We start from the raw sequence: 25807 nt of genomic DNA on the forward strand, positions 1-25807 counted from the left end.
TGCTGCAACTAGTGTATTTTTCTTCATTTCTCTCTCTCTCTCTCTGCGACCAAGTGTTCTTTTCTCCCAATTTAGGAGAACAGACTTGGCGTGCGTCTTGTTAATCTCCTTGCATTTCGATGTGTTTGCTGCTACCACGCTGAGCATGTGTCATGATTTTTGAGTAATATTTTATTATATCACTTTTTACTTTCAGCTGCTCTCCTGTACACATGGGACCTGAATGCAAGTCAGTCAAGGGAAAAGGGGAGTTCCCAAACTGTTGCATGGAATCCATGTGTGGCAAGACTGCATACAAGATATAAAACTAGAGCCACACATTTTAGTTGCGTGCAGATACAGCCAGGTGGTGGTTCTACTCTCAGTAAAATTCACAACATGCATTTTTAGTTCAACTACTGGCCCTAAGTGAAAAATCCCGAATAAAAGAATATGCAAAAGTAAGTTGTGAGCAAGCGAGTGCACATTATACAAAACTTTTCAGGTTACTGCAATTATTTTGTTGGTATATATGTGACACTTCCGCATAAAATTGTTTCTGTCATAATAATATTCTGTAGAAAATCCTGGCGCCACAAAGTTTTATCGCACTCCGCAAGACATAGCCTCGTCATATTCCCTTGGCCGAAAATTGCTCATGATATCTCTTTGACTAAGGTATTTCTTCAACAAGTAAATACGGTAGCGCACATCTTTGCTAGCAACACTCTCACAGTAAGACAAAGCGCAGAATAATAAACGTCGAAGATTTAACGTATTCCTATGATCGGCGTAATTCGAGGCTACTCCGCACTGTTAAATACCACCAGCGACCTATTGTTGTCCTGTGACCTTATAAACCGAACATATCTCTTGAGCTCCACTGCAATATGTGTTTGAGATGTTGAGGCAAAATAGTGTAAATATCCCACCGTACTATTCTATACTTTACGTAAGGCCTTGCGCTTTCATATTCCGGTTGATATCAAACATTGCTTCAGTTTCTGATGTCATCGATAAATGGAGTCAATCCGCCTTAGCGCACCACTCTCTCCGCCTGTCGGTGAAAGAAGGAAAGCAAAGAAGGCTCTGCATCGCCTCCAAGATGGGCGCCCTTAGCGCGCTCTATGCGAACGCTGCCAGGATCGACCTAAGGGAAACTCCCACTCAAGAACTAGAGCGTATTACAGCTGGAGGGGACAGTTCGAGTCCACTACAGCCATCTGCACACAGCCATCTTCATCGTGAGAAGATGGTGTTGCCATCTTCACACGAGATGGCGACACCGACGTTTTCAAGAGAGATTGATCAGGCTCGCCAGGCATAAGAACGCTCGTGGCGGGAAACTTTTCTGGCGAAATGCTTGTTTGCTCACTTTCCAAGAGCTTCTAAAACCGACATTTTCTGATACGAGCCACGAACAAGAAGGTCCGACTGTTATTCTCAGACCGTAGTACATCTTTCGTGACGCAGACTACGTGCGAGAACCCCCAACAATGTATTTTTCTTTTCTTTTGAAGGGACCGCATGCGACTTCGGACGTTGCAAATGAGTTCTGCGTAATCCCGCAAGGTGAGAGAAAGGTTAAGAAAGAGAAATTGACAACCATCCGCTTGTGGCACGAAGCCACAAGCAAATCACTACGGATTTCTCGGAAAAAAGCCTCTTAGTTGCCGAAAAATTCGCCCTAGTCCGGGGAACGAAATCAGGAAGGGCTGCCGTGATATTTCCTGATAACTTTGCGGATTTTTTCTGGCTTCGTGCCACAAGCAGGTCGTTGTCAATTTCCGTTTCTTGACTTCGGGCATATCAGGGATGATTGCAAGTCGAGGGATAGGTTTTGAGTGGCAAATTTACACCCATCATTTCGGTGATTTAGAGTCCTCTACAAATGTTTTCATCGGTAAACGAAACCGTTTATTTCTTTAAACCCTAGTACTAGCAAGACATTTCTAGACATATTTCTAGCTATCGCGTTGTTTTTTTTTTAACCTTATAGTACTAGCGCAACACACGTCTTCGAATTTCTAGCTGTATTCTAGTTGTGAAAAGCCGTTTGGAGAATGACTTTTCCCGTATCGACAAAGGGACTTTTCTTCGTCAACGCAACATACTTATTTTGTTGCCGTCCCGATGCAGTTGTCGACGCGACGACCACAAACAAGTCCGCTTGCCGAAGCTTTAACTCTAGAAACATCCCTTGTTGAAGTGACTTATACTTAAAATATCTGTATTCATCTCTACTTCTCTCTTCTCTGGATAACTGCAATCTACTCATTTGTAAGTGTTTTTTTTGTGCCTGAAGTCATATTTTAAAGCAAATGCGTTTTGCTAGGGAATTCTTGTCTAAATAGGAAAATAGTATTTGTCACATTTGTGTAGTATACACGTTCGCGCTTCCCTGTGAGGCTCCTGAATTGATTCGAATGCTAGGGGGGCAACATATTATATATTTGTCCTTTAATTGGACCCATTTAGAGGTCTCACCGGAATGAGGTTATCAAAATACATACTGTCATGGTCCATGTAGTAACTTTTCGCCATGATAATACGGTCCCCATGCCCACGTAATAAAACATTAGGCATGGCGACTTTCTGCCTACCATTCTGGTATATTGCTACTTTTCTGTTTATTTAGAAACATTCTTCGTAAGTCGTTGATAAACCTGACAATTCGTTCTTGTGATCGTATGGGCAGCAGTGATGGCGGCGCCAGAGAATTATACATCATTAGCCTACATATGTCTTCATGGGAGACCAAGCATACAATATAAATTTGGGAGAATTCTAGAGCTATTTAGGTATAGGCTGACTATTAATATGCGAACGTTTCTGAAAGGCAACCTATATTCATTTTCAAACGGGTTAACATTACTCTTCGTTAGTGATATTGCAGGTCACACAGTTACAAGGGTAGCTTTGTTGTCGGCTGTAGATGCGAGAAGTCGAGAATTTTTTCTGTAAAGCAGTGCGGCAGAATTTCATGCGATAAATCAATACATGCGACAGCACCGGAATGTTCGCAGGAAACTATAGCAACCAATAATATTTTCGGCTTTTACCAGTAAAAAAAGAAGTCGTGAAAAATTTTCCCTAAGTGAAGCCATTTAACCAATGTCAGAAAACTGGCATTATATTGGTGCACGTTTCTTCTATTCGCTTTAAGGACGGCAAAATTGCACTTTAAACCACGCTGCTTGAAATATGGCAATTCAGTTCTGGCGAAGCTGGAAAACTAGAGGCATGCTCATGCAAGAAAAAAATTATAATTTACCTGTTTGTAGCATTCAAAAGCTAACGGACGAGGGCTGCTTTTCTTTTTTTCATTTGGAAAGCTTTCCTCCAAAAGCCTATCTAAGAGTGTGTACTGTGATTTGTTTCTACAGATGGGTAGATGGCAGTTCCCCGTTTCATGTGAAATAAATCCAAGACGCTGTTGCACAGCTTTGGATGTTTGTTAATCGTGTGACCGAAATATGATGCCGGCAACATTAACATTTACATCTTTGACCAGAAATACTAAATACCTCAAGGACGTTGTAAAAATTCTTTGACACTGAGGAGTATACTGACCTCCTCGATAACGACCACGTAACGAATATAATGTATCGTAAACTTAAGAAGTACTGCAAGAAATCAAGATTACCACTACGTGCATTTGACTGTAATTTTTGTTCGTCTTCCTGCTCCACCAGATTTATACAGTATGTAGACGCAGTTGCTAACATCAAAATTTCAACATAGGAAATGGAGGGTGTGACGACGGTGCAGCAATTCAGGCCAAGAAAATCGGGACCTTATACAAAACTGTTCTATAACCATTCCCGCCAGATTGGTCCTCCGTGTGTTTTGGTATGTTCCCTGGTCAAATAACGTGCAGTTCATCCAAAACGCTAACTTGACTGTGTAAAGAGTAGCGCGACTAAATTTAGGTCTAATTAGGTCTAAGGCACACGCGTTAGCCAGCGGAGTGCATCTACTTTTGCCGTTAGTAATAATCAGTACAGTAACCTGAATTTATTTTCGTGGGAGAGGGAGGGGCTCAACCACTTTATTTATGTTCGCGCGTGCATTTGTATGTGTGCGTGTATCCATACACATGCAAAATTTTAAAAAATTTGGGAGAGCCTTGAACCCCCCCCCCCTCCCCACCCCCATCCCCCTGGCTATGCCACGCCTGACATGCGCGTGTGCAGTCTGCATTATTATTGGAGTGAAATTCTTGCTCGAATTGGTTGTTTGATGTATAAAAAGTAAACTTAGCTGACGTATACCATCCTGCGAGTGTGTGAAGATGACCGCGCGTTCCAATGTAAGCCGGAACAAAGAAATTTTTCTTTATCGTAACTTCATGCGAGAATCAATACTTATTTCCGATTATTTAGTTCCATCAGATTCTGCAACACTCACTGAAGACGAAAAACTAAATCACCAAGAACATAAAGCAAACAGGACACTGACGAAGACCTTATAGTCATATTGGCTTATGAGCTTAAATGTTTATTCAAATCATGAAAGTGTGTTGCCTTCATTCGCTCCGTTCTCTCGCTATGTTTTTGCATGGGCCACCTGGCCAAGCTATTATAGGGCGCAGTCTGACAAATTTCACAGGATGAAACGTAGTTTTACTCTGTAGGACACCGTCTATGCTACGGAACTATCGACCCCTAATTGCAAAGTCAATACTGCTTCCAGCCATGCGCCCTCTGACTTTCGGCTGATGCGTGGCCCTGATTCGATTGGAACCGCTTCAATCAATTTGGTCGGCGCGTTCTTCGAGCGGAGGTCGTTAGGTCGTCCTGCCCTATGTAGATATTCTCAGAACCACGCTCAGGTGTCCCAGCACAGAGTGAAACTTTTATGTATACGTGCAGAAGACACGAAGTTGACTCTTGTATACGTAATATCATTTATTTTTAGCGAACACGAAGCGTGAAAGAAAAATTGGCTTATTTTAAGAATAAAAGCATACAATTCAATACGCAAACACAAAGCTCGCATCTCTGCTTTGAGTTCGAGTGATTTCGATGCCATCCACACTGTGGCCGCTGTTCAACCACAACGAATTCGTTAGCAACGCAATTGTAGTAAGGGGAGCTATGGTAGAGCAGTCTGAAATAATATCAGCCATGTAAGGCTCGTGTACGTGTACCATGTACAAAAAGCTAGAAAAAAGAACTTATTACACCACATTATTGATATTCAATGTTGGACTGGTTGGGATTCTCCTTCATGCTAATGAACTGATCGTCCGTGCATATGTAAGGGTTGTAGGTTGTTTTGTGGCCTGTCTTTCACCACATAGAGTCCTGTGTGAACAGTGACGCGACTTTGCATGGATAAGGATTGCCTGCATCGGGTCAATAAATCATTCCACAAATGCAAATGCTTCCTAAAGAGTAGCATCTAAAATAGTCTTTTGTGACCAAATGCATTAGACCTTACCATTGACGAGGTGAAAACCGCACCCCGTTTGAACCATATCAAAGAGCCGGGAACAGATCCCGCATGAAATCATAGAAGCTGACTTGATTGATAAGCTTGGTGATCAGGGCGTTAGCGCTCCTTCAATAACTTTTCTTCATAAAGAAAAGGATTTTCTGCGCATGATGTAATTATCTGTTTCTTGTCCTATGTGTGCTATAAATGTCTATATTTCTGCATAAATAAACCAGTTAGACGTCAGCGCTCGTTTGTCTCTGTGTGTTCGTCCGTCGTTTTATTGCGCTGTTATTTCACGATCATGAACAACCAACTAGCCCGATTTACCGCCATTGCGAAGATAGATGACGATAGATGACACTCTCCAGGTAAATCAGATTTTCGTTTCATTGTACAGTTAATATCACTGATGATTTCATGTGTGAGAAAGACCTAGCGCATGTTCACATTGTGAGGGGCTTTTCGTTGCTTATTTTTATGTACTGATGCGCAGGTAGTCCAAATCCAAATGTGCGAGTCGAACTCTGGTAAATTTGCCGAAGGAAAGGTCACAACAGTTCCTTACGCCCTTTGCAATTGTTTAAAGTTTCTTGTTGTTATTATAAAGCAAATTTTAAAACTACTTAGCAGTTGCGTAAAGTGGGTTCAGAATGTTTCTTGAAAATAGTACAGCAGTTAGAGGCGTGTGTTTTTGCTTCTTTTTGTATGAAGCGAATGTTAAAAAAAATGACCTCTAAGAGCTCTACGCATGTCAATCGCCTTTCACAGACAATTAAACAACAGAAATTCGAAAGCAGACAAAGAAATATTCAGGTTGCCAACGAAAAAAAAGAATGAACCAAATAAAGTAATTCACTATGCATCTACACTGACAATTGCAAGTTCGAAAAAAAAAAAACGGAAACGGAAGACTAAAAACTGCAACCACGACAAGTGGAAGCGATAGAGAGAAAGAAAGGATGCAATAGAATGTAAAAAAAAGAAAATAAAAAGAAAACAATGAAAAGGCATAGGTGCTGTGGAAAATAAAAATCTCGCTCTAGGTAAAGGACGATACTGTTAATGTCGTTGATATTTTCCCCCTTGTTATCAGCTTTCCATCGGTCATTGTCGGTTGGCCAATGGATATAAACATTTACGGACAAAGCCTTCGTGGAGCCGACCCTTCGTCATCATCCTTACGCTGTGTCCTCAGAGTATCTCACACCTGTAGTGCGATATGATGACAGTGCGGCATCCCACTTGCTGATCCTTCTCAGTGACCCATAATGTGAAGGACGCGAGACCCTCGCTGGAACAAAGTGATAAGACAACTGTCTGAGACTCGTTATCTCAAAAGGCGCCTGGCCCAGAAACGTTTTCTTCCAAGTATTTGGTGCGCTTTATACGTGTCACAGTGCTGCTGCTTGTCTTCTTTCCCTACTATCGCCGAGTGAAGTTGGACAATAGGCGACCCAAATAGATACACGCATCTCGACATAAAGCCTACGCTTACCTTCGACAACTGCGTGGCAGCGTTTTCGGTTGTGTTTTCGCTTTTAGACTGATATCTCTAATAGCATTCAGTCAAATAGCCATTCTTCAGGTGCAGTCGCTTATAGCAACAACAGTCGGCGAGCCACCGTCAAGACCATTGTGACTGGCACATCCTAGCATAACGCCAGGCTCTCATCTACGTCATTACCAATAAATATTTATATCTAAAGAATAAGCCAAATTGCGTCGAATCTATCTTCCATAAAGACGTGCAGCGCGAGGCTCAGGCGCGTGTCGGGCTTGGTGGACGCATACATATCTCCGTGGCGAAATGGAAATACACCATGCGCCTCGGCGATCCATGGCCGCGCCAGTTTTGCCGACATTACTTTATGTTGCCTCAGAGATCAGCTCGCTTGGCGAGGACAATGTCTGCAGGATCGGCAGGCCGACTTTACTAGGCCAATCCTGGAGGTAGCACGATATTAAACTTCTCTTTATTGGCGAGACCGACCAATCATGCGCACCAAGCATGAAACCTGGGTAAATTAATATTTCTCCATTGAAGGCATTGTGCTGTTGTTGAACAATAGTTTTTGCACTGTTGATATTCAGGTAACATATGTTGCTTCCAAGGAGGATTAAATAGAATTGGTTGCTTTACTGCATAGTTGTATAGTTGTGCAGTGAGCAGGGTCAGCAGCCAGCGCGTCTCTAAAGGCAGTTCAAATGGGCGTATACGTGTAAACCGCGTGCGTACGTCATTCAGAGAACGTGGCTTTTCGCGCTGCTATCGAGCGTGCAGTGCAACCGAGGTACGTGTACTGATGTCATTCTAGCACGTGCTGGCAAGCGAGGAAGACAAATGTTTTTTTTATTTCTTTAAAACTACAAACGCTTGCTACAACTGCCTGCCAAATTAACTTTGTCCCAAAAGAACAGAACGACCTCGTTTGCCTGACGCGCAGAATGCTTTGGGCAAAAAGCTAAAATAAGATCTTCAGAAAATTAACGGTTCTCGATTTGCGCGCGAGAATAATTCATTGGTTGTACACATATTTCAAATGATTTGATTTAATGATTTCCATTTACACACATGTACAACATAGTGGTAAATGGCGGTGAATGCGACTGGCGTGCACAAAACACATGCCAAAAAGCGCATAGTGTGCGTCACAAGCACACGTCACAAAGTTCAAGGCACGTAGAAAGCACATAGTGTCCGACACACTACATTCCTCGCAATACGGGTGGTCCACAAGAACTAGAAAATGGTGATAATGCCGAGAAAAAGCTACGCCAAGTCTCAAGCTATCTATAGGGCTTGTGAAGCCATTTCTTACGCCGTGTAGGATCTAGAATTGATGCTCAGGATTAGTATAAGATCACCGCGTATCAAACGAAATAGGTTGTCACGGTACAGGGAGCTGATAAATCGCTGATACTATCGTCTGCCAGTACGCTGATGGAAGGGGCATCACTTTATTACACCATGGGAATTGATGAAAGAAGGTTATCGCAAAAATACTGATTCCGGGGTGAAATGATAATACAAGATGATAAAGGGCTTGTCGCCTTTCGGCTGGCGCCTTCCATGTTTAGAGCCCCACGCCCCTCCCCCATCATTTTTTTTTTCTTTTTAAGGTTATTCTTGCGTTGGACATGCGCGAAACTTCATGAGGCCAGCAAAGCCAATAGAATGGCTCGCTCAATACACCACGCGAGCTACTGCAGCCCACCGTTATTGGTACTCGTAGTTAGGACCAATATAAAGACTAAGATTTCTTAGTGTTTCTTTAAAGAACGCAATTGGTTGCCTACAGCATGAGTTATTGCAAACTGTGTTCTACTGAGCATGAATCACTCTCAAATATACGTTCGAAATTATGGGCTGAATTACCTCTCTGAAATACCATTGAAGTTATTTCTTTCTGTTTTTTGTGGCGCAAAAGCAGCTGAGGCAATGCTGCGCCAGGCACTTGATGACCATTTAAGAACACTTAATCGACTGAACGGGCACAACTCATCTTACTTCCCAATACTACAGTAAGGAATTCAATAATATCAATACAATGGTCTTTATTTGCACTCCCAAATATGCCAGAACCCCTCTGTCGGTTGGTTTAAGCACAGTGTAAGTCGATTAGTATGTTTAGGTTCTTCACGAGCTAATAGATGGGGAAAGAACACTGTGTTAAGGAGGCTTACGAAAAGTACCGACATACTTACACAATGATAGTAAGCTTCATGCAGCAGTGACAAGCGCACATTAAAAGACCATACAAATAAATTTTATTGAAAATCCGCTAGCCACGTCGGCTATCTTATGCATTATCATGGAGGGGTTTGGCGGGAATTTGTCACGTGACTAGTGTTACGAGATATAATGAGGCGTTTCCTTCCGTTTCTTTTTTCTTCTTCTTTGGATCTTTGCTAATCTGTAAAGCTTACCTATTATGCTTACCTATAACCAACTGGCAAAGCATTTAAAAAAATGATAATTATTCATCTTGGTGTGCTTCGTGAAGCCTTACAGTCGGGATTGGTTCTATTTGATGATTTTGTTGTCACGCCTCATAATAGAGAAGATTGCGAATATTGCTATAGGCAAATTGCTGACGTAGTTGCGGAGGTAGTTGCAGATGTTTACGAATATAAAAACAACTTGTGGAAGGGTACAAAATTTTATTTCCAGTATTTTTTTTTTCTTTCGTACGTTGTACAAGTGATATTTCAAACAAGAGGATATGATGCGTCGGTGGCGATGCCGCACTGGTTGTTCTTGTCACGGGACATGTATATGTATCCCTCGTCTCCCCAGTCTTTGGCCCAGCTGTAATGAGCGGGAATGAACAGTCAGCTCTGACAAACCAACTTCAGCTCTGTGTGCCGGCACACCACGCTGAAAGTTTATGCGGCAATTAGGGGCACTCGTCCGAACTTTATTAGTAAAGAACTATTCCTAATGTGGGATGAACTTCAATAATCGGTTGGGCGAAACACTGTTTTTCCTGATGTGTACTTAGCAGTGAAATCCGGCGATGCCCCTTCGGTTCATTACGCGTTGAATGCCTTCGTTTTCGCTCTAAAGAGCCAGTTACAAGTGCCTTTATATGTTCTGTCTGAACACGTGTGCCTAATGAACACGCTTTTTTCAGGCACGGAAAGGGTTAACGAGCTTCAACGTAATTGTTTTGTTTTTTTTTGGTGGGGGGGGGGGGGTGGAGCTGAGCTGAAAGTGGGAACTTTTGTGGCATCAACATCCGCATAGCAGCGTGCGCTGATACTCGATACTGGATCTCTAATGAGCCGATACTGCCAATGTCGGGATTCTTCACGTGTTTTGGAAGTTAGTAATGAGACCGTTAACCTCACCTTTGACATGTAAAAACAACGTATTAGCAGAGGACAAGTAAACATTCCGAATCGCTAGGGCCCACTGGTGACTCGCACAACTTTATGTTGTGTCCGCTAGTCCGTTTTCATGCGCAAGTTGCTGAACGCTTTAGTTTTTGACGACGCAAGCCTGTTTTTTGTTTGTTTCAGAAAATATTGCGAAGTTGGAGGCCGAAGAAAGAGAGAAGACAAATGGCGGGAGGCAGTGAGGGTGAAATCCTGATGTCTGAATTTTTTTTGGTTCACCATTTCTTCCTGTGTTTTTGCAAGCTAACCATTTGCAATGACTAAATGAAGATAATATTTACAAAGAGCATGCATAGACCTACAAAAAGAATTGTTGTGAGGCTTCGCTTCTATTTTTTACCTTCCGTTCTCGTTGCAAGAGCGCTTCCGTGACACCATGAAGCTACGTGAAGTTTTCAACTTTGTTTTCATGTTCCCTGAAGACACTAACGTAATCGATAAGCTCTAAGCCATCGTAAATCACGACATTTACATTTATCTCGCCTGTAGATACCTCGACAATATATTTTCTTTTCCTGTCCTCCTGCTCCCAAGTCCCTTACGTGCCCAATCCCCTTCCTTATACACAGTAGCAGGTAAAAGATATAGGCCGGTAAACACTGTATTTTAACTGAAAGCTCTTTTTTTTTTCTGTCGCTGTTGTTAACAAACACGATATAAAAACTGAGAATTCTACCTGTTTTTAACAAGCCAGTACTTGGTTCCGTTGAGAACACCGTAGCCGACTGCGAGGACACCGTGGTCGAGTCTGGAGCTGCTGCATGCCTGTTCATCGTATACACCTGCGGTATACATATATATGGAAATCAATTTAGCCGATTTTAACGACGGATCGGCTTAAGTGACCACCCTGCTGTCGTCTCATGTCTCGCGTTGGTGACAAGCGGGACCCAGGTTTGATAGACATAAACCGAGCAGACTACACGTTTGGAACGCCAGCGTCGCCGAAGGGCGGATTCATCTGTCCGAGCCAGCGAAAGCATCAGCGAAACGCCAGCGTCGGGAGTTAGACGCACCACTCTTAGAGCAGCAGACATCAGAAAAACAGTACAAAGGATAAAATAGAATATAAAATAGATAATCGCAAATTAAATCAGATAATCCCAAGAAAAGAACTGCAAGATATGGAACATGAAATAAATCCCAAACAGGAGGTGGGTGCTCGAGTTGCCCTCCCCTTCTACCTTGTGGTGGAGAGGGCACGTATCATATACACATGATAGGTAAGGAAATCAGTTCAAGCCTTGAAGAAGACAAGTCCACTTATCAAAACGTCGGCTCGAGCACCCACCCCCTGTTTACGGAATTTTTCATCGCAAGCTTCCATCAGTTATTTTCGTCCCACGAAAATAACAGTAAAGAAATAGCACCAAAGAGCAGATGAAAACAATAAAAAAACACAAAATAACAGAAAATAGGTGATAAACACAACATAAACGCAAGGGAAACACAAGCGAATCGTTGCTCCACAGTTCGTACAGCTATCGCTTGAGAAGTACGGACTGCTGGGCGAGTTGGTAACTCACCTTAATGCTGTGGTGCGCAAAGGAACGAAACACGAAGGAAGGCAAACGAAACACGGCGCAAACTATCAACTGAAAATTTATTGAAATACCAAACATATATATATATGTGGTTAGATGACCCCGTGTTAAAGGCACGTGTACACACAACGATTGTCTCACTGACGCGCTTCCTTTGAGCTCCCTGAAGACAACTGCATTCAGTTTTTGGATCTGAGGCTGTACTTCCAAGGGTGTCATACATGTTGGATGTATGCTCCAAGAAGCGAAAAACCAGTGCTTGATTTTCGGTCTGGGCACTCGAAAGTCGTCAAGAATGCTGGTCGCGATGTCGTGTTTGAAGGCCGCGCTCAAGAAATCTTGTCAGCACAGTATGGAAAAGAGCCTCGAGAGGCAACTTGACAGACTCAGGTCATCCAAGTTTCCTCAGAATCATTTGGCGAGGCTGGCGGAAAGGGTCCTGCAGGACTTGAAAGTGAAGGCAAGAAGTTCTGAGCACGGTATGGGTTCAAAGAAACTACCTGTCGCCAGCATCCCTTACCTACACGGCGTTTCACATCGTTTAAAGAAAGTGGGAGCAAGGTACGGATGCAATGTTTTATTTTCGGCTGGCTACCGTTTAGGCAGCATTTGCACGGCTGTAGACAGGAAGGTCGAGGGCGGGGAGCAAGACAAGGGTGTTTGCAAGGTAAAGCACCGGGCTAAAGATGTTGAATGCGCCACGGGTGTGGTGTACGACATTCCGCTTCGTGCGGGAAGCGTTATGTTGGACAGACCGGGCGTTGTATTAATAACAGGCTGATGGATCATAAAGCTTCACTAAAGGGACAGCCATGCTCTAACCTTTCCTTGCATTGCAGAGAATGCGGCTGCGCACCACAGTTCGCTGAGACGACGGTGGAATCGAGGTTCAAAGATAGGGTAGCGCGTGAAATTGAGGAAGCTTATCTGATCAACAAAGCTGGTGATGAATGTGTCGCGAAGCCCTCCGTCACACTACTTGCTGCGGAGATAAATTTTCTGGAAGCGCGTCAGTGAGACAATCGTTGTGTGTACACGTGCCTTTAACACGGGGTCATCTAACCACATATATATATGTTTGGTATTTCAATAAATTTTCAGTTGATAGTTTGCGCCGTGTTTCGTTTGCCTTCCTTCGTGTTTCGTTCCTTTGCGCACCACAGCATTAAGCTATCGCTTGGGGGGAATCTGACTTAGATTGTTTCGGAAGTTAACTAGTTTCTGAAGCAATCGGAAGCCGCTTAGCGTATGATTTGAGCACCTGCAAAAAATAATTGCGGAACGACAGATAGGTGGGCGAGTTGGCTTGGGTTGATAACTAGTTGCACTAGTTCATAACTAGGGCAAAAAATAAAGCGCAGTACTATGACGCTTATGTAAGCGTTCTGGTGTGCTATCATGGTGTAGTGCTTATTATATATCACCTATATAAAATGCGTACGCACCTTCTAGAGAAAAGATTATACGCGTACTGAATGGGGCACGTCATATGCATAGATTGATAATATGACGTAATGTTGCGGAGCAGTGGCGTTGGTCGATTTTCGGGCACATTATATACGCAGAGGAGAGGATGCGCTTTGCATTAGTGAGTGACATGAATAACGGAATCCGAAGCGCTACGGTGCTTTAGTTCTAGCCCTATAAAGACAAAAAATGAAGCCAGAAAAAGTGTAAAAGACATTCACTGATAAATGTGTAACAGAAATATAAAGATAAGACAGTGGGTGATGAAAATGGAAGGCGAAAACAGCCTGACTGCAGAAGGTGAGAACGGAACTCAGGTCTTCGTTGCTTTTCTAAGTAACCTACGAACGAGGCACCCCGCTCATATTTTTAAAGCCTATTGAGTATGTTTAAAAGATCAACTCTAACAGCGCCATTAGCTATTTTCATGGCGAATATGGAGCATCCTTTTAACCGCGGCTGTCACGTAGTGCGTTAGCTGAAGAGCAGACTAATGCGATAGGCTTTCGGTTCAGGTAATAGTCCTCTACCTAACTTCTCGAAATCTAACATTGACGCTTAAGAACATCGCGCTGTCTCGTGCTATTTGCATTCGTTATTCAATCTTTATAATTTTGCACAGCCGACTTACGGTTGCCCTGTTGTAGTACTCGATGGTTCGCACAACAAGTTACATTCATATAAAAAAATTGGTCACATGATAGCCTCAACCCATGTACGAAGCTGCTTTGTGGAAAAAGCAATGGAGGACGTTGAATAATTGATAGCGTCTGATAAGAGAACTGCCATCGTCTAAATGGAAAAATAACGCCGATAGCTTATCTGCATGACGCGTACTATGACCGCATGCAGCAGCTGTATCATCAACGATATCAGCACATACCAGAGGCACGCGTGAATATAACGATGACTCAATGTTATCCCCCCCCCCTCCCCCACCATTCTCTCACCAAGCTAATGTTTTCGCGCTATTGGTCATGGGGCGCGCATTTTCACCTAATGGAGATCATCCGAGCACAATGTCTCAAAAACGCTGCTTTAATGCAGTGCTCTATAGGCTGCAATAAGTAGGCAATACGAAAGTACTGAAGGCCATCACAGAAAAAGAATCATGCTAGGTCAAGACAGAAAAACTGTGGTGATGGCGTATTCTGACATCTTAGACTGGACACCAAAATATTTACTGGAAACTGGTTTGGGACGTTAAACGCCAGATATTATTATTGTTAATATTATTATTATTATTGCGATAGCAATTATGTATACAGTGTCGGCTCGTTTTTGCCGTCGCCGCCGCCATGCACCGTATATGTGTAAGTATATAAGTCTCAAACCAAGATAATTCAGAAAAATGCTTCCGAAGCGCGGAATCGCCCAGCGACCTCTCGCTCCGCAGCGCGTGGCGCTAACCACTACGTCACAAAGCGCAGACACTTCATGTAGCTAACGGCGAGCGTTATAGGTATACACACACCCTTTACCACTGACAGTACTCCGTAACGGTAGGCGCTTATAAGCGTTTCGTCATTATCAGCGAGATGGCGCGAGCAGCGCAACGGGCGCATTTTAAAGTCGTCAGCCCGCTCACTCGCTTCTTCTAATATTTGCGCAAGGAGAACCTTGCACTTCCGCTGTCTAGACGCGTGGTAGTTGCTGCCGGGGGGCAGATGTTTCTGCAGCGTAGCAGCGCGTCCGTCACGGGCCGCATTTCTTGCTATAGCATTCATTGCTTCGCCCTTGCGGCTTAACTGTGATTTTAATAATAATAATAATAATAATAATAATAATAATAATAATAATAATATTAATAATAATAATAATATTATTATTATTATTATTATTACGGGAAACTGAATTAAAGTTCTGCGATGAATAAGCGGGCGACATTGACGCGAGCTGCCGGAGGCGTGCAGTATTAGAAGTGGCCTGGTGTTGCGGCAATACTCATTTCATGGTTCGCATTCTACTTGATTTCAACTTGTAAAATATATTCCTTGCAGTTTATTTGTCTCACTTTACAGCAGAGCTATTAGGGTCGAGGTTTGCCGTTTGTCGTAGATCGAAAATCATCATCATCATGAACCGGCACGCGCTCTCTTCCTAACCTTCTTCATCGCCTTACTCTTCGTCCCAGGACACGTGCGCTGATTTGTCCTTCGTGGGATGCAATAAATAAATGGGCGAGAGAACGAGGTCAGAGAGAGAGAGAGAAAGAAAGATACACAAAGAGATAAATTCTTGCCGAAAGAAATTTCCGGCGAGATTCGAACCCGCGTCCCCACGATCCGAAGGCAAGCGTCTTAACCACTCGACTATCCAGGCACCCTAGCGGAGTATTGCATAGCCTTGTATAATATAGTTTAGCAAGGAGGTAAGAATGGGTACAGAGAGAGAGAAAGAAAGGGAAAGAGATATATAGATAGAAAGATAGAGAAAGAAATATACATACAGCGGAAAAGATAAAAACACACAGCCACAAAAATAGAAAAAAAGAGAGCAAGGATAGAAATGTATAGTATAGTGCAGCAAGTGGCAGGAAAGAGAGAGAGAGGGTAAAATCCTAGTCAAGCTAGGACCAACTAGATGCTTCCTAGATTTTTTTTCTTTGTCTGCGGTCTTTATGGCGTGTGAAACAGCTGTCTCCTTCTATCAAGCGTCAGTATTTTCAGCGAATAAAACTGTCAATATTCAGCGCTCCTGGTGCGGGAATTTCTTTCGTTGTCCTAATCGTTGCCACTGACAAATCAATCACAAATCACAATCATCACAAATCAATACCCGGTTTCCGAGTTTTTTCTTAGTTCTTTACCATGTTTTTTTTTTTTTCTTCCCATTATGAACAATACCAAAAGCCATATATAAAGGCTTCTCACCGTAGATGCGTAATTTCATGTTTGTGTTAAGGAGTGTTGCGGGAAAGGTGTATCTTCTTCGACACTTAGTGAAGGTTGACGCTCAGGGTTACCAAATGGCCTTGGAACGACACAACGCGACAAATAAATGGGGAAAAGAACACTGAAATTTCAAGAAATGCGGCGACACTGAGTTTCCAGCATTTGAACTTATGTTTGGATTTCTTGGAAGCTGAAGTCGTCATGAGTCTGACTGTTGCGTATCAGGTACATCTTCCCCCTTCAATCACAAATTATAATTTGATATTCCTAAGGCTTAGAACTGTGTACATATTTTAAAACAATAAATACGGCGAAAGCTCAGCGGATCTAAATTAACTAATTTGACATAAGTATCTAGACCGTAACGGTAGAGTTTAGGACAATTCAATGAAGTGATAAGCAACCTTGCGAACATATTCCTGATTTACGGTTATGCGTCACTATGCGTTTCGAAAAAAAAAAAAGAAAGCCAAGGTCAATTGTCGTACGTAGCGGTTAGCAATGAATGTGTTCGATCAGAGAGACAAATTAACGTTTTAGGAGAGTGAAGAATAAACGACACAAGCTCGTGAATGCCCCAAGATGACTGCTTGTAGTCACATTAGAGAGGCGCCAGTTTCTTGTTTTGTTTTAGTTTTTTTTGTTTTTTTGGCACGTTTAGCGTCCTAACCAGACATGCAACTTATGGAAAAACCAATTTAATAACGTCACCCTTTGAGAATTTAGAAGCCGGGCAACATGCTCAGTAGGAATTATTTTTGTCTCAACTCTATTCACTTGCAATCATTCGTCCCTCTGTGCGCACGACTTTGGCTATAGCTAGTGCCGCTTGGGGCCAAGCCAACAACTTAACGCAGCCACTAAACACGGGCACAGTTACCATTCTTATAGAACTGGAACGAGCGCTGGACTTGCATCGATGGCGACGGAAACTGGTCCAACTGTTGCCACGGCGTTTTTCAAGTCTTCTTCGGAACCCTCCTTCACGTTAACCATTCCTGTCACCGTGGCTCCAACGTCCTCTTTCTTGAACTTGCACTTCTCTTCCTGGATGCAGAGTGCACTATTAGGGAAAACTCAAAGCCCTTAACTGTACAACGCATCACGGTGAAAAACTATCACACACTGGCACTGCAAATGTTTTTTGGTTAACCTCCCTGCCTTTCCGCATTACATTTATCTCTCTCTCTAACACTGCATATTTCAGCTGCCTCGCAAGTGCCAAAGGGCAAAGTTGACCCCAAAATCTGTGTATGACTGGAATATGCGACAACAAGACATAACCCGCATTACCATGAATGGGGACATCGAACATGATGTTGAAAGTATGAACTTGAGCCTCGAATGTTAATGTGGATTCCTGTGATTACCTCTTGCATTTGTGCTTTGAGTACATGGCCTTTCGCTATGAAAACATGCTAGTTAATTAGCTAGAAAAGTGTCAGTTATTTATGTACGTTGATTGTTGTGTGCTGTTGAACCTGCAACCTGCATATGTTTTCCCCCCATCTCCCCCAAACGGCGATGCCTACGGATGTTGCAGGTAAAGTGACAAATCAAACAAAATTAACAATTGAAAGCACTAGCCTGAATATTGCAGGTGTTAAAATGTTGTGTTTGGAAATTTGGCTTGATTTATTATCATACATGGCACCTGGCGCATCAACACACTCTGAGGAGCCACTGAAATCTCCGCCGAATGCCATTGAAGTGCAGTTCCCTGCATGAAACCAAGGAGTGCAGTGATATGGGCTAGCTGCTTCTTCGCTATAAATGACGTCATAGCACTGGGAAGAAGGGACTTTAAAGACGACAGGACGTGCGCACGTCCTGTCGTCTTTCTAGTGCCTTCTTTCTAGTGCTATGACGTCAGTTACTCCGGCATGAGGTCTAGCAAAAGCCGATAATACAGGCCAGTGTACACAGCGTTGCATGTCACGACTGTGACGCCACAGTGTGACTGTGCGTGCCGGTCACGCCAGAAGCTGGTTAAGCGCGACGGACCGCCCACAGCATGAGAGCAGCTCATGTTTATGCTAGAGGTTCACGCGCCATTTTGCGTGTATGCAATGATATTATTACTTACGTGACCATGGTACGGGTAACTCTTCTCGGTGTCGATCCCACCGTTCGCCTTTATATATTTGAAGGCATCCTCCATACTTCCACCGTTGCAGCCGTGGTTGCCGTAGCTCTTCGAGCAGTCGACGAGGTTCTGCTCACTTAGAGAGACCAGCTTGCCCGACTTCTTGAAGTGCTGACCTTCTAGCGATCCCGTCTAGAAGTTAAGCAAAAACATACATCATAATGGAGCTTGCACGATGATCTTCACAGCTTGAAAAAATCGGTGTCGTTTTCGCAGCTAACGCAAACTTTTTCAGCATCCAGCGCAAAAATGCGTTCATCGATGTTGAAGGGTGTAGACTGAAAGTCGCAAAATAACTTAACAAAGGAATAAACATCAGAAGTGAAAAAAAAAACACTCTGTTCAGAATAAAATAGTGCAACCGGTTTGTGAATGCGCAAATTTATGTATTCTCCAGGATTTTTAATTTACTATAGTTGCAAGAATTGAAAGACCACTGAATGTTGTGATCGTATTAAAACGTTGTGGCTTCACCCATGCATATCACCAACGCAGGACGTCATCGTTGCGGCATTATTAACTGCAGTAATTGTCGAATATTTTTGTGTGGGTTTTGTTGGTACACACGGCTGCGGAGGTGCTGGCCATATTCTTCGAGAAGAACCAGAAGCAACTATAAAACTTCTTTGCGCGATGTCGTGGCGTTTGTTCGAACGTTATTATTTTAACAATGAAACTGTTCTAGCTCGGCGTAAAACGTGTGGCCGTGTCCGAAAACTATCATCATCATGAACGGGTATGTGCTACAGAATTTGCACAGATCCCACTACTCGGTGCTGCGGCGGGGCCTGTAATAACGCTGAGAACGAGTACAGAGAGAGAAAGAAAGAAAGAAAAGAAAGAAAGAAAGAAAGAAAGAAAGAAATAAAGAAAGAAAGAAAGGAAGAAAGAAAGAAAGAAAGAGAGAAAGAAAGAAAGAAAGAAAGAAAGAAAAAAAGAAAGAAAGAAATAGAAGGAAACAGAGAGACGGAAATAAAGATATAAAGAAAGAGAAAAATTCTTGCCAAAAAAAGGTTTTCACGAGGCGGGATTGGAACCCGCGTACCCTCAATCCGAAAGCGAGCGTCCTAACCACTCGGCTATCCAGGCACGCTAGCACAGCATAGCATAGCCTTTTATAGTATAATGCAACAAGGGGGTGGGAAAGGAAAGTGAGCGTGAGGAGGAGGAACACGAGGAGGGGAAAGAGTGAAGCGTAGCAGAGAAAGAATGAGAAAGAGAGAAATAGAGAGAAAGAAATGCAGAAATAAAAAGAAAGAGACAAAGAGGACATCAACGAAAGAGAGAGAAATAAGTAGAGAGCGAAATAAAAAGAGAAAGAAAGAGGAAGCAAACATCGCGTCGTCTAGCGACCAGATACCACACCACCTGGCCAAGCCGCGCATGTGCATTAGCTAAGCCACGCCCACCAACGGAGACATCGGGCGCAACCTTCGCTCTATAGTGCATAACCTGGCTGCGTACTCCCGAGGACGAAGCCGCGGATCTCAAAGCTAGACGTGTCGGCAGACGGAGAGTACGAGCGGCGACGGGCCCGTGCTTCGCTGTGCCAGGCTTTGCGCGACTTAGTGCAAACTGCCCGTACTTAAAAAAATCTATTTATTTGCGAATTATCCTTTCGCATCTCGGCAAACGCCCAATTAAGCCTGTTTCTCTCGGTGTTCGATCATAAGTGCGCTGCAGGGCCTGGCGTCGGCCAACCGAAAAATGGGCGTTCCGGTCACATCCCACTATGAAAGTGTATACCTTCTTTTCGCTATCATTGCCGAGATACTGTCAGTCTGTGGACCCAAAGTTCGGTCTATTGTTGAGCCCTTCGAAATACATTTTTCTGAAAAAACTTCTCGAAATATACTCAAATTTCTGTGAGACACGAGAAGACACCGGAGACCCTGCTTACATCGAAGCGGCTTTCGAAAGTATGCGAAATACATCTATTACCTTACGTCTTACATTTTGGCGCTAAAAAAAAACGACCCTTGAACCACAAGTATCACGTTTCCTAGCAAGCCAAAGCGCGTTAAGGCAGCGCAGATACCAACAGTTAACGCAGTTCTAGATGACGTACTGAATTCGTTTCGATTTCCCTAGTTCTCTATAAACGAACACATCAAAAGAACCAGACATGTAGATCTGACCGCGTCAACAAGAGATCGAAATGTTTCTCACCGTGCTGAACGCCCAGCAAGAACCGCATCGCCCCTGGTTCTTGACAGGAGTCACGTAACCTTTCTTGCGCCAGTCTACTGATTCAGGTAGCTCAGTGTCATCAATATTCCCAGGCGGCAAGTAGGTTGACCTGCCTGTACTGTCATCGCTACGCTCGTAGCAGCTTGTAAGCTGCACAAACTCGTGATGAAGCTGCAAAATAGTGGAGAAAAAAAACTTCAGGATTTTAGAACAAGTTTATATAATCGTCCAGTTGACACTTAGCAACTATTCTTGTGAAGTCACATCCTTGTTAGCACACCTAGGCACATCATTTTACGCCTTTACTAAGTATCTTGTGGCTCTCGTTTTCTTTTTTTTAATCATTGTGCCTCCAATTCTGTAATAATGTCCATCGGAAGTGTGTTCTGTATACAGAGATGGCTTACGTTCATTGAACAGCGTTTTGTGCTTCTTGAAATTAGAACTGCAATAATATTTCAAACTGTTTTGAGTTTGCTGAGAGCACACGGAAACTCCGCAGGCAGGTGCTTCTCTGTTTTCAGTGAGCCAAGCTACATTAGAATACATAAGTGATGCAAATACATTATGACATAAAGAGAAAAAGATACAAAGAGATGACACAAGGTGAACAAAGTACAACATTGTGCAAGTTTGCTGAATCATATTGCATAATACATAAAAAGCATTTAATCGAAAGGTACGAACTCCTGAACGGTGTCTACAGCTAACATAACGGCTTTGATGTTTGCCCTATATATGTGAGCATGGATAACGGAGAATCTAATTTGCACAATTCGTTGGTAAGTCTGCAATGAAAGTTCTGTGAGCTCCTTGAAAGCGCTTACCAGATCGCCGAACTTGTTCATGCCGAGGCTGTACGACTCGAGGCCTTTCACGTATTTTTCGTTGTGCCGCGCGATGAACAGGCTGTTTTCCGTGAATATCTTGAACCTCAGAAGTTCCTCATCGGCAGATGTGTAGTTTCTAGCTAGTGGGAAAGTTAACACCATTTCGCTTACTTATGAATTCCTAATATCGTGCGACGCAATGAATATGATCAAAGGCCAAGAAATAAGGAATGACCTTTTGCGCTGCTATTACCCCTACTTAACTATGATCGGACTTGTCCAAACCAAAGTCATGCTTTAGCACATATCTTCTTGATTGCTCGTCCCCTATTCTGTGTCTTTCTTCGTCTCTACCCCTTTCCGCTGCCTTTTCGGCAATTAACCAAGGAATTCTTACTTCAGAAGTATGCTATGTGGCGTGTATCGCCTAAAAATATCATTTATGATTGTTCACTAAAACTTGTAGATGAAGTTTTTCAGATAATTGTTAACTTCTATGCCTAGCTCCCCTATTCAGCAGTGCTTACCTGATAACCCTGTCTACAGGTATCTCGAGATAGTTAAAGCTGGATAAACCACAAGTGCCTCACCGTGCTTGGTCTTGAACGCTTTCCATTCTGAACGAATGACTTCCTCCGCCGTAACAGCGAATGCCACAGCCAGTGCGGCAGACATCACGAGCCAGCCCAGAATCATGGTTGATGGAAGCACGGCCTGGTAGAAAATAAAATGTTTATGATCATGTTATCCGTGTTCGGCAATAGCAGTGTAGCATTTGTCTTCACTTAGCCTACGGTGATAGTTTGGCTGCGCATTTATGGTGGAAAGCAGTCGAGTTCTCACTCTCGCATGCTCTTATCAGGCATGTTAAGAAATGAAGATCAGCGTAATTGGCTAGGCCGAAAAAACGCACAACGGAATGTGACCTTATATGAGGGACTGCTTTTAGAAGCGCACTTGCAACCAGCATTTTCACCGGCACTTTATAAGTTGTAGCAGATTACGTCCAACCGAACACACTTACTTGTAGTCAGAAATTCTTAGACAATATCTGAGGCATCCAGGAGAGTCAGAGCTACGTGTTTCGAAAAGCGTCTCCTTTAAAGAGGAAACAAAAGTTTAAGGTAAGGGGACTGACACTGTCCCATGAGAGAAGGCAAAACGTGAGCAGTGGTAATATTGCTGCACCAATATGCGAAATAACTCAAATATAGGTTTCGAAAATTCACAAAAATGAAAGACTTCAAGATTTAATCGCACGTACGCGCTTAATTACCTGTTCGCTCGTGAATGTTCTTTCTTTTTTAGATGAAAAGAAATATAAGAGTCGTTGCCGTTTACTGGGTCGGCTAGCCTTACTACAGAATAATGCCGAAAAAGCATTCCTCGTGATTGACACTCCTATTTTATTTTTATCAACAAATGTTAAGGAAGAACGGGGCGAGGGGATAAGAACTACGTAGAACGCCGTCTCTAACACAGTCTACTAGACGCATCTAGGTCTACTAGGCGCATCTCTGTATGGCAGCATATCTGTGAAGACGGCAGCAATAGTACCACAGCTAGACCAGCATTACAGAGATTTCGCGATATCCAATTTTACTGCACTCCTGAAAAGAAAAGTACCAGCCTGTTCCGTGGTAATCTGGTCCAGTTCAGAAAGTGAGGCAGTATGACGCAGCGTCTTCTACCGATAGCTACCAAGAGAGAAGAATTGAACAATTTCGCGCGCTCTTCCGGTTAAAAGTAACTTGTGGCCACGAGACCCGACGAATAGAAAATACAGTGACAAGCGTGCGGCGAAATTGATATCGGTACTCTCGTGCTATCAGACGTGATGGAGCACTCGTCTCAGAGATCTAGATGGCGTTGGCCCGAGGATATTATGTGTGTGACTGCTTCCTGAGTAGGATTGGTGTACCTTTGTATATTTTCCGTAACATTGTGCTCTTGAGCGACACTTTGTTCTATGGTGACACACGATTGCGTGCTATGTAGTGCCTGGCACTGCGAATGGAGGTGAAGGCAGCCACATCGTCAAGCTACTCATTGTAGCAGTTTTTTGTAATTGCACCTCTTTTCACAGACAGATGAATAAAGCATTCAACTGAAATGATTTGTAAAGTACACAAAACATACATAGCCGGCGCAGATGTCTTACCTGACTTCCGGGGGGGGGGGTCGTAAAACTTTCCTAATCTTGTACAACGCCTATTGTTTGGATCTCCTTTACAAAGTGCTGTTGTTACGCTGAGTCTGTCGTCCTGAGTGTTCACACCTTCCTTATCGATGGATGCTGCTTGTTCAGGTTACCTTACGTACTCTTATAAATACTATAGAAACGAAACATCCGATATTAAACTAATGGTTACCGTATTAAGTCCTTGCGCTTGGACACAGAGTTATTTTTTATTTGAGAATCTCGACGTATTGCAGACGGGAACCTTAGCTAATACAGAGTATATCCAAAATTCAGTGAAATAGTGCTTAACGTTCAAACTATTTTTCGCGCAAGTTGTTCTAGACACAGCCATACGCCCACTATCTTACACTTTAAAGCCACGGCATCATTACGGTAAAATTAATCCGCAAAATTTCAGTTAATAAACATGAATGGTACGTACCTGCCAACAGGACGGTTCGAAGTCGTCTTGGAATGGTTCGGCTGCGAGCAATCGCTCCCTCTTTTAAGGCCGCCAGCTCCCGTCACAGTTGTCTTACCTGACTTCCATGGGGGCGTAAAACCTTCCTAATCTTGTACAGCGCCTATTGTTTGGATCTCCTTTACGAAGTGCTTCCGTTAGTGCACTTCAGTCGCTTCCGCGTGTGAATTCACCAGCAGACAAAACTGCCTGTTTAGGTGCCGATAAGCAGGTGTGTGTACGCTTGCTGTCGACTGTGGGAGTGTTTGTATATGTAGACTGCCCGACTTTCCCTTATCGCGCCCCATTTGCGCAATGTGTTCTGATAACGTCACTCGAAAACATGTTATCGAGTTCTATATCGATCATATGTGATATAGGATCGATATCTACATCGATATCTATCGAGCATAAATATGTGGGTGGACTGGTGTCCAGTGTTCGGTATTGGAATGCACACGTGGACTCTGTTGTTGCTAAAGCATTTAAATATATTCAAATAAATTTAAAACATGCCAACTCTGGCCTTAGGAGCGCGGTTTGTTTAACATGAATTTGGCTTAACTTGGAATATCCTTGGGCTCTTTCAGAGCCATCTCAAATATGCTTTGTCAATAAATATGAAAAAAAAAATCAAAACGGCGGAGGCAGGTTTGCCTTGGATGCAAAGTGTAGTTGCAATCTAATGAACAATAGCAGTGTTGAATTGCGAATCATTTGCGGCAAACCTTTAAAGTGTGTGCTCAAAACCTTTGTACCCAACATTTAATAAGAAAACTGTGATTAATTGTGGACGTCACACCATATTGCCTAATTATTTGTGCCGTAAAGCTTATTCCACGTGCAAAATTATAAAATACCAAGCCAGGACAAACCACTACAAAAGCCCCCCCCCCCCACCTTCCTCCCCCTCCCCCCCATTTTTTTGTGAAGTGTATTGCTCAGTCTAATCGATCTTGATTTCAGCAGATTTCCGGCGTTTATGAACGTGCTGTTTGTAAAACTTACAGCTCCCTTGCTGTAACGTATTTGACAAGGGAAGAATTGCCTGAATGAACAATAAAAAATAACAGAAAAATCTTACCTGACAACAAACTTTGGTGTTTTACCCATACCGATATCACGGCGGAATCTTATTACTGTTGCATTTCGCAGTTTCGTTATGAGGCTTATCATACTAGGGCACTTGAAGAGTTGTAAAGTACTGCAACAGCAGGGGTCGCTGGAGCCAAAGTTTCGACAAGTAGTCACACCGAAACATTGGCTCCAGCTACAGCCACTGTTCAGGGATTTTTTTTTCACCCCTTCAAGCATCAATCTCCCTTAACTACTGCACTGTTTGGGCATTCCAAAATAATTTTGATCAACTTTACTCACTTAACGTGGGCATTTAATTTCAGTACAGAGCATTTCAGTACATTTGCCGTCATCAGAAAGCAGACAAAAAGTGGTCCCAGGTTTAGCAGCACAAGATCATTTTATGCAATCTTGTTTCATATAATAAAAAAATCCAGCCGAAGTAATCAAAACGGTGAAGAAAGAGCGCTCTTTCACCTCTGCATTAAAACAAAGAGGGCAACCAAGGACAAGCCGAGGTCTGTTCCACATGCAGAGCTTATCTACAGCAACACTTTTGTTGGTTTAGGCATTACTGAATATGGCCTCCATAGGTACAAAATAAAAACAAAGGTCATTCAAGTGCAGCACTGGTATCGAGAATACATAACACGTGTCCGATCAGCGTGCACGCACAAACACGAGCACAACAACAGTT

At 43.1% G+C, this 25807-nt stretch overlaps 1 protein-coding gene and 1 pseudogene across 1 annotated transcript in view; one reads left to right on the forward strand and one right to left on the reverse strand.

Annotated features, from left to right (window-relative positions):
- Nucleotides 1–25807, forward strand: part of LOC119396080 (procathepsin L) — a 222449-nt gene that overhangs the window by 143375 nt on the left and 53267 nt on the right. The gene's annotated exons all lie outside the window — the stretch shown is intronic.
- LOC119396082 (procathepsin L-like) lies at nt 9625–24204 on the reverse strand (annotated as a pseudogene).

Source organism: Rhipicephalus sanguineus, chromosome 6 (genome assembly GCF_013339695.2).
Source record: "Rhipicephalus sanguineus isolate Rsan-2018 chromosome 6, BIME_Rsan_1.4, whole genome shotgun sequence".
Taxonomy (NCBI): Eukaryota; Metazoa; Arthropoda; class Arachnida; order Ixodida; family Ixodidae; genus Rhipicephalus; species Rhipicephalus sanguineus.